Raw genomic sequence first — 9,258 nt, 5'->3', positions numbered from 1 at the left:
AAAATTGTTTTATTCAAATTATACGTCGTAATTATGATAAAGATAAATAATTCATCTTAGGATGGATAAATTTTAATTCATTTAATTTCGATTTAACGTTAATAATAGGGGGCAACGATGCGTTAATTATACTTTAGTATATAATAGAAAATCATGTATATAGAAAATCATATATATATATAAATATAGAAAAGTAATTGTAAATAAAGAATATTGTAAAGTGCGCGATTATATAATATATATATATATATATATAATTTTTTTTAAATCATTCGGTCAATGAAATTAATATTTATAAATACGCCAATTAAATTGGGCGGCACAGAGTGCACAACTCATAGTTAGTGTCTATGCACGCAAAGAAATTAGACGTTACACGTAAAAACGTAATTTAAACAAAATAATAAGGCAGAGAGAATTCTTTTGGATAAAAAGGGTCAGCCCTGACAATGTCACTTGCAATGCGATAATGACTATAATTGAAGGAGGTACAAACTTGAGAAACGCCATAAAAAACCAATTATGATAGAGCACTCGTAGCAGCGAAAGGAGGATTCAAGTAACGAAAAATGTGGCTTTAAAATTCTTGAAATTCAGTTAGCTTTTTTTTATCCTAAGTCAATTTACATTTTTTCTCATATTCCGTAGAAGACATTACGCGCCAGATCACGCGCATTGCCTAAATAACAAAAAGCTCTCGTTCGCGAAACTTCAAAACGGCCCCATAAAACAGCCTCGGCAGAGCGGTATGCTAAACCATTGGCCACATCGGCTGTTTTTGCCGAAAAAGAATCAGCAACGCATTCCCCGCACTAGCTGAAATAAAAAGGAAGCAGCGACGGCTGCGGGAGGCTCGCAATGCAGTCGCTCCCGGCGAGTTATTCCCGCTCGCGAGGAGGCCGACGTCATTTAAATGTCCCGGGCGACGCCGTCGAGAGTCGCTTCGCTTTTTACTCCTCATCTCTGCGAATCCATCGACCGCGTGCCCGGGAAGCGGTCCCACCGTCGACTAGAGACATCCAACGTAGGAATTGATATGGTGGTATGCGCGCTCGCTCCTCTTCGCGGTAACGGCCCCGTAGCCGCCCTTTCACCGCGACATTTTTGCAAATGCTCCACGTCTACCGTTTCCCGCCGACCAATCGACGCCCACGTTTTTTCAGATGCTCGCTTGCAAATTCCCTCCTCATGCCACTAATCGGCGATTATTAACCGCGGCTTTTCATAAACTCCTTTGGCATATTGTCTGATTAGACTACGACTACGAGGTCACACTTGGCTGACTCTCAACTAATCTATTCGACTCGGATCTGTTCAGCCGAGCGAACGTATTAGATTCAATTCTACTTTTTGCCGAATTCGTATCTGCGCCACATTACATTAAAAATCATTCTATCATTCTATCTCCCTGTCTTTCTCCTCTATCATTCATTCGTTTTAAAACTTCTTCTTTATCTTGACTTGGCAGATAAATTTTTACTCCATTTTCACATTCACAAAGGGCAGCATAACCAAGCTATCAAACTACCACTTGACAATTCCGCATTTCGCAGGCTAAGACTAAGCCTAAGAGAACATACCTTTACAAAAAAAATTCTCATCCCACTGGATGATCAAATTATTGTGCTTCATCAATGGAGAGAGGATGCAAGCTCGCACACATAAAAGCCTTCCTCGCTAGTCGTAAATCGTAGGAGCGCCCTGAGTTCGCCAGAGGGAGATGAGAATGAGGGATGTTAAAGGCAAGAGCGAAGGGAAGTTTTCAATTAAGGTCCAAGCATAACTAAAATTTTAATGGGTATTTAAAAAAAAAAAAAAAAAAAAAAAAAAAAAAAAAAAATTGACGAAACATCCGTGCCTCGTTGTCGAGAAATCTTTACGCTTTTGAATCGTAAAATTTAGCGATGTAGATGATCGCGCGTCCTCTCGAAACTTTAAAGCATCCGAGCGACAAAAATCCATATTCCAAACCATTAAGCGCATAAAGTCCCATGAGCTTCCACGCCGAGTATAAAATATGTCGAGAGATTTTGAATTTGAGCCAAGTCGAACGATAGATCCTCGTAAAATGGTCCTCCTGTAATTTTTATTCACAGACGGCTGTACATCGTCCCGATAATGCCCAATGTAATAATGCGCGATCCGCTTGGATTCCCGTAATGAAACGATCGGCGACTCTCTGTATAATTATGCCGTCTCGTTAATCCAGCGGCAATTACCTCTCGCACTCGGCATCTTCTTTTCTTAATGCCGCGCTCTATCCTTTTACCAAGCGCCTTTATTTACCTCGACCGTCCTACATTATCATCTTCGCCGGTATCCCTCGTCCTGTTGTATACGTGTGCGCCGTCGCTCGGTTAACGCATAACTTATGAGTTTTGATGAGAGTGCACGGGCACGGGGAGGACGATGCCGTGGATGCAGCCTTACAGCAGTTGCATACGTCACGTCCCACGGACAACCACGGCCGAGGGGATTTTGTGCTGAGGAACTTTGACCGAACGTTGCAAGACGAGCGTGCCAACCACATCGGATAGACTCTATAAGGAGTGGGATATCATTGTGGAATGCGAGACTCCCTCGATTCGTCGGTTATTCTCAATCTTCATACGAGGTCGTTATCAATTGACTCTTTTCCATATAACGCTGCCTCGTTCCCGTTAAAAATAAAAAAAAAAAAAAAAAAAAAAAAAAAAAAAAAACGACGTGCAGACTCAACAACCAATTAACAAATACACAAGAGCGCATAGCCAAGCCACGTCTCTCCTAATGCGCAGAGCGTATAGCCCAACCTCATTTTCTCTCTGTCCATACCATCAAATTTCTTCGCTGTCTTTGCTTTCTAGCAAATAATAATTGCCATTCGCGTTACCTTCCTAATCCCCAGGATAATATGGCAGTAATATCTACAAACATCTTCCAGGCAATTTATAATATCGACATATTTCGCTCACATAATTCTCTACAAAAAGTGCTAAATTTTTGTATGAAAAAAAAAAAAAAAAAAAAAATGCTATTTCTAGGCAAATATCGAATAAAATGTCGATATTATCAATGAAAGGTGCGTGCGGCTTGTAATTATATAAAAGATTTTTGCAGATTATAAATGACGCTTGCACCGGAGCTCCGGTTGAAATGAGATTGAATATAACATTGTATCTTTCTTATAAGTTTCGTGAAATTTTCCACAATACCAATGCATCGTATCAAATCTGAATATGATTATAGAATATCAAATATTAAATATTAAATCATTATTTTATTGAGTGCAATTAGTGTTAAGCAGTGTGCGCTTAACCGAAGAAGATACAAACCTCCAAAAGGCGCTTGAATTTACATGGGACAGGCGAAACAAAGCGAATAGAACGTGAAAAATTCAATATAAAGAATTAAATCCAACACTAGCTACCTCTAAATGATCGAGCAAATAAATAAACGAAAAACAATAACAATAACAAAAGAACAAGCGAATCTTCTTGTTGGATATTAATTCTCGAAAGAAGATGGATAATCTATCGAAATAATTTATGAATCCAAATGTGACTTAGAAGCTACGGTCGCTCGATATTTTATGCGTTGAAATGTTTGCTAAATGCATATGACTGAACGAATCGAGCCGATTGGACGGAATGTCATTTGATTTACGTAGCCCGCGCTAATCGACTCGCTCCCCGAATACACTCAAAAGGTAATAAATAAGGAAATATCACAAAGTTCGCAAACGAATATTAAAGGCCGATTCCCTGACGTAATTGCTGGCGGTACGCGAAAGCTTACTTCGACCATATATAATCCATGAAAGCCCCTTACTCCGCGAGCTTAGTTAAAATACATTTGTCCGACAGAGAGAAGTGAAACGTAAGAATGTCAATTTCACACGGGAATTTAGTGCGCCTGCGCTTCACCGGTGCGCATTCATTCTCGATGCGTAAGTGGCGAGAAAGCCACATCACCCTCGAGCGGCGACTCGCATACAAGTCGAGAGGCATAATTTTGACTTCTCTCGTTATCGCCGACATTATTTTCGCCGAACGATCGGTCGCAGTCGGCGTCGCGAACGCTTCCACAAAGCCGAAAGTCAATGGGGAGGAGGGTGGGGAGAATGGCACAAAAGGAGCAGGACAGAGAGTTGCCGCGATGATTGAAAAAATCCGCGAGCCATTCCGCGAACGTCTGCAACTGCGGGGATATCCTCGACTACTTGACCGCGTGAGTGACGGCTGTCGGCGCTTTTGCCACGATGTAGATTTGTTTGCATTTAAAAATCAAATCGCGGCCAGTCCTCTTCCTCCCGCGAGCCGTTATACGGGGCGAACGGTAGGTCGGTAGGTATGTACCTCCTCAGAGGCAGTGACGGCGGCGGCGGCGACTACCAGGACAGAAACGTAGATAGAGTCTCTGAGTGAGAGTGAGATTGAAAGTGAGAGACGGAGAGAGAGAAAGAGTGAGAGAAGGAGTGAGAGAAAGAGTGAGAGAGAGAGAGAGAGAGAGAGTGAGAGAGAGTGAGAGAGAGAAAGAGTAAGAGAAAGAGTGAGAGAAAGAGTGAGAGAAAGAGTGAGAGAGAGTGAGAGTGAGAGAGAGTGAGAGAGAGAGAGAGAGAGAAAGAGTAAGAGAAAGAGTGAGAGAAAGAGTGAGAGAAAGAGTGAGAGAAAGAGTGAGAGAAAGAGTGAGAGAAAGAGTGAGAGAAAGAGTGAGAGAAAGAGTGAGAGAAAGAGTGAGAGAAAGAGTGAGAGAAAGAGTGAGAGAAAGAGTGAGAGAAAGAGTGAGAGAAAGAGTGAGAGAAAGAGTGAGAGAAAGAGTGAGAGAAAGAGTGAGAGAAAGAGTGAGAGAAAGAGTGAGAGAAAGAGTGAGAGAAAGAGTGAGAGAAAGAGTGAGAGAAAGAGTGAGAGAAAGAGTGAGAGAAAGAGTGAGAGAAAGAGTGAGAGAAAGAGTGAGAGAAAGAGTGAGAGAAAGAGTGAGAGAAAGAGTGAGAGAAAGAGTGAGAGAAAGAGTGAGAGAAAGAGTGAGAGAAAGAGTGAGAGAAAGAGTGAGAGAAAGAGTGAGAGAAAGAGTGAGAGAAAGAGTGAGAGAAAGAGTGAGAGAAAGAGTGAGAGAAAGAGTGAGAGAAAGAGTGAGAGAAAGAGTGAGAGAAAGAGTGAGAGAAAGAGTGAGAGAAAGAGTGAGAGAAAGAGTGAGAGAAAGAGTGAGAGAAAGAGTGAGAGAAAGAGTGAGAGAAAGAGTGAGAGAAAGAGTGAGAGAAAGAGTGAGAGAAAGAGTGAGAGAAAGAGTGAGAGAAAGAGTGAGAGAAAGAGTGAGAGAAAGAGTGAGAGAAAGAGTGAGAGAAAGAGTGAGAGAAAGAGTGAGAGAAAGAGTGAGAGAAAGAGTGAGAGAAAGAGTGAGAGAAAGAGTGAGAGAAAGAGTGAGAGAAAGAGTGAGAGAAAGAGTGAGAGAAAGAGTGAGAGAAAGAGTGAGAGAAAGAGTGAGAGAAAGAGTGAGAGAAAGAGTGAGAGAAAGAGTGAGAGAAAGAGTGAGAGAAAGAGTGAGAGAAAGAGTGAGAGAAAGAGTGAGAGAAAGAGTGAGAGAAAGAGTGAGAGAAAGAGTGAGAGAAAGAGTGAGAGAAAGAGTGAGAGAAAGAGTGAGAGAAAGAGTGAGAGAAAGAGTGAGAGAAAGAGTGAGAGAAAGAGTGAGAGAAAGAGTGAGAGAAAGAGTGAGAGAAAGAGTGAGAGAAAGAGTGAGAGAAAGAGTGAGAGAAAGAGTGAGAGAAAGAGTGAGAGAAAGAGTGAGAGAAAGAGTGAGAGAAAGAGTGAGAGAAAGAGTGAGAGAAAGAGTGAGAGAAAGAGTGAGAGAAAGAGTGAGAGAAAGAGTGAGAGAAAGAGTGAGAGAAAGAGTGAGAGAAAGAGTGAGAGAAAGAGTGAGAGAAAGAGTGAGAGAAAGAGTGAGAGAAAGAGTGAGAGAAAGAGTGAGAGAAAGAGTGAGAGAAAGAGTGAGAGAAAGAGTGAGAGAAAGAGTGAGAGAAAGAGTGAGAGAAAGAGTGAGAGAAAGAGTGAGAGAAAGAGTGAGAGAAAGAGTGAGAGAGAGAGAGAGAGAGAGTGAAAGAGAGTGAGAGAGTGAAAGAGAGTGAGAGAGAAAGGTGAGGGTAGATTCTCTCGGACAATGCTCGCCAGTTTTTGCGTTGTTTGCCTCCTTCGAGACTTTGGGGCCCGATGAATGCTTTTGCCCATTTCCCTCTTTCATCTCTCTCACTCTCTACCTCTGTCTCACTCTTTCGTCATCCGTCTTCCTCGAATTCTCGTCTCGTTCGCTACATCTTCTTCTTCTTCTTCTTCTTCTTCTTCTTCTTCTTCTTCTTCTTCTGCTTCTTCTTCTTCTTCGTCTTCATCGACTGTCTTCTTCTCATACAACTCCTTGTATTTTGCCGTTCCGCAACTGAAAATTCAAAACTACACGAATAATTGCACATGTTATTATTATTATTATACGGTACGTTAATATTGCGAGATTATAACCAATTGGGGTAGTAGAACTAACGGATAATTCTTAAAGATAGAGAGAAAAAGAGATTCATTCGCTTCATAAGTCAAGACTCTGATTTATTTTATGTCTATGCCAATTTAATAAAACTCTACATTTGTATGAATATATAGATGAACTAATTTCTTTTAATCGAGTACAAATCTTTTGATATTGAGACACGAACACTGTGACATTGCAAAATAAATATTTTCTTATAATTAATAAATCATGACTCTCGGTATTTTCTATCTTAATTTAAGTTTTCATAAATGACATGAATAAAAGTAATGTTTAATGATAGAAAATGAATACATAAGTCTAAAATATTGGATCTATTCTTTTATAATTATGTAATAATATCAATATATATATATATATATATATCGTTTATTTTTTCACTAATAAATTAATGTGATATTGTTATTGAATATTACCGGAATTTCATTAATAATGATAGGATAAGTCAAATATACATGAACATCTCATATGTAAATCGGTAAACGACAATGACCTTATAATCAATGAAAATCTAATTAATCGTAAACTTACGGTGCTGCTACAATATATTATTATAACTACTAAATATGGTTAATTAATAAATGAATTAATTGAACACGGTGTCGTAAGTTCTATATGTCATTATTAATGACATTTATTGAGATATTGTGCTTGTACATACCATAGTGAATTTTACTAATATCGATATTTTCTTATTTTCTATATATTCTTGCATAGATTTTTATCAGAAAGTGAATATTTTAAATGAATGAAGCTAATATACATCCATATTAAAGGAATTTGAAATATATTAATTCAAAAAAAAAAAAAATAATATATATATATACATATCTTGCCCCTTTTTGATTTTTAATACTCTAATATTAATGTGAATAATGACGAAGTAATATTTTAATATATTAATAATAAGAAAATATATGTCAAAAAAATCACATTACTTACCAATTTTTACATTACAACATTTTTTCCTAAGTAAAATTTACAATTACTTGGAATTCTTTTTGTTTTTAATTTTTCTCAATTACTACATAATCTTTCATAATCTATCAAGAGTTTTCTTTATTTTCTTTACAGACTTTACAATACGATATAAAAATTTGTTCATTATTTCATAATTATAAAAATAGGAGCATTAATCAATTCGATTATTAATTGAATTATTTGAATTGATTAGTAATTGTATTAATTTATTTTTATGAAGATTTTAAAAATATTTACTAAATTATTGTATAATATCTTTATATATTTTTTATAATAATTACATTGATTATATAATTTAAATTATCAAATTAATTTACCAAATCAAATTACGACTCTCTTAAAAGAAAATCTTGTAATGGACCTAAAATAATACATATTCAGTTTCTTATATTATCGTAAAAAATATCTTTTATATACTAAAAATTCAGTATATGTTTTACGCGTGATTTTTGCATGTAAGATTATAATGTGTCTATGGTAAATGAAAAACATGTACCTCATGTAATTATGAAAGAGAGCAATATCAAGTATTCTTCCATGTTCTTCCAAGCTTTGCATAAAAATTCTCTGTTATTGCTTAATATTAGAAAGTTCATGACGATCACTATTTTAAAATTGCCTTTCACGTAAAAGATAAAGAGGAAGAAAAACATCACCGAGCTTCTAGCTCAAACAATGCTTATTATAAATATACACAATTATAAAATATTATACATCGTCAAAATCAAGATAATTTAAAATCAGCGAACAGTTTCCATTAATTACAGCTATTATAACTACATTTATGAATAGATAATTTTTAATTACGCTCTTCTTTTATACGTTGAAGGAATTGGTTTTGTTGAAATAGCTATTTTCATTCGTTCGGTACATTAATGAACATTGCATTAATATTATTTTTAAATGCCTGTATTATTCAACTAATTACGTTAAGTTTAAAATAATAATGTAAACTTTTGCAGGCCGATCGAGAGGAAAGATATGAAAAACTTATTAAGCGTTCCTGTTTTAGTATTAAGTAAAAAGAGCAAAAAAGAAAGTACACAACCACAGATCTTGCGTTTAGAATGCGATCGAGCGTATTATCAACGAGTGCAAAAAAGAAATCTGTCCAAATGAATGCCGCAAAGCGGTAATTGCACATTAACATTAGATTTTGTGATCTACGGCCTATATATTATATATATATATATATATATATATATATACATATAATAGAAGATAACGATGAATTTTCCTTCGTGGGAAAGAGCCATTGCTGCAAAACAACAAAGAAAATAATAAGACGAGAGAGAGATAGAGAGAGAGAGAGAGAGAGAGAGAGAGAGTGAGAGAGACAGAGATGGACAGGCAGAGAGTATATAGTGCAGTGCTACAAGAAAGGCGCTAGTGTGTGCGAGCGCGCATTGTGCCGATAATTTCGACGTGGTGATAAGGCACGGATATACAGCACTCGCACCTGCAGCCAAGAGTAAAAGCGACCGATCGAAGGGTGTACGAAGGAAGGGATGACTTAGTCGATGAGCGGTTGGTGGTAGGAGGGTGGGGAACGAGGTGGAGAAGCGGAGGCCGGTCTTATTCCTCGCATGATCGCGACCGTGACGCTTTTATCCGTCGCGAGAGGCGGCAAAAAGTGCGTAAAGTAAGGGAGGAGGCGCTTATATGCAGTTGCACAATTATGCTCGCGCTCTCGACATTACCGATGGCCTCTCCTCCTCCTCCTCCTCCACTTACCATCACCGATACCTCACCACATACCCCCCCCCA

Source organism: Ceratosolen solmsi, unplaced genomic scaffold, assembly GCF_000503995.2.
Source record: "Ceratosolen solmsi marchali unplaced genomic scaffold, CerSol_1.0 scaffold14, whole genome shotgun sequence".
Lineage (NCBI taxonomy): Eukaryota > Metazoa > Arthropoda > Insecta > Hymenoptera > Agaonidae > Ceratosolen > Ceratosolen solmsi.
This window is presented reverse-complemented; position numbering follows the sequence as displayed.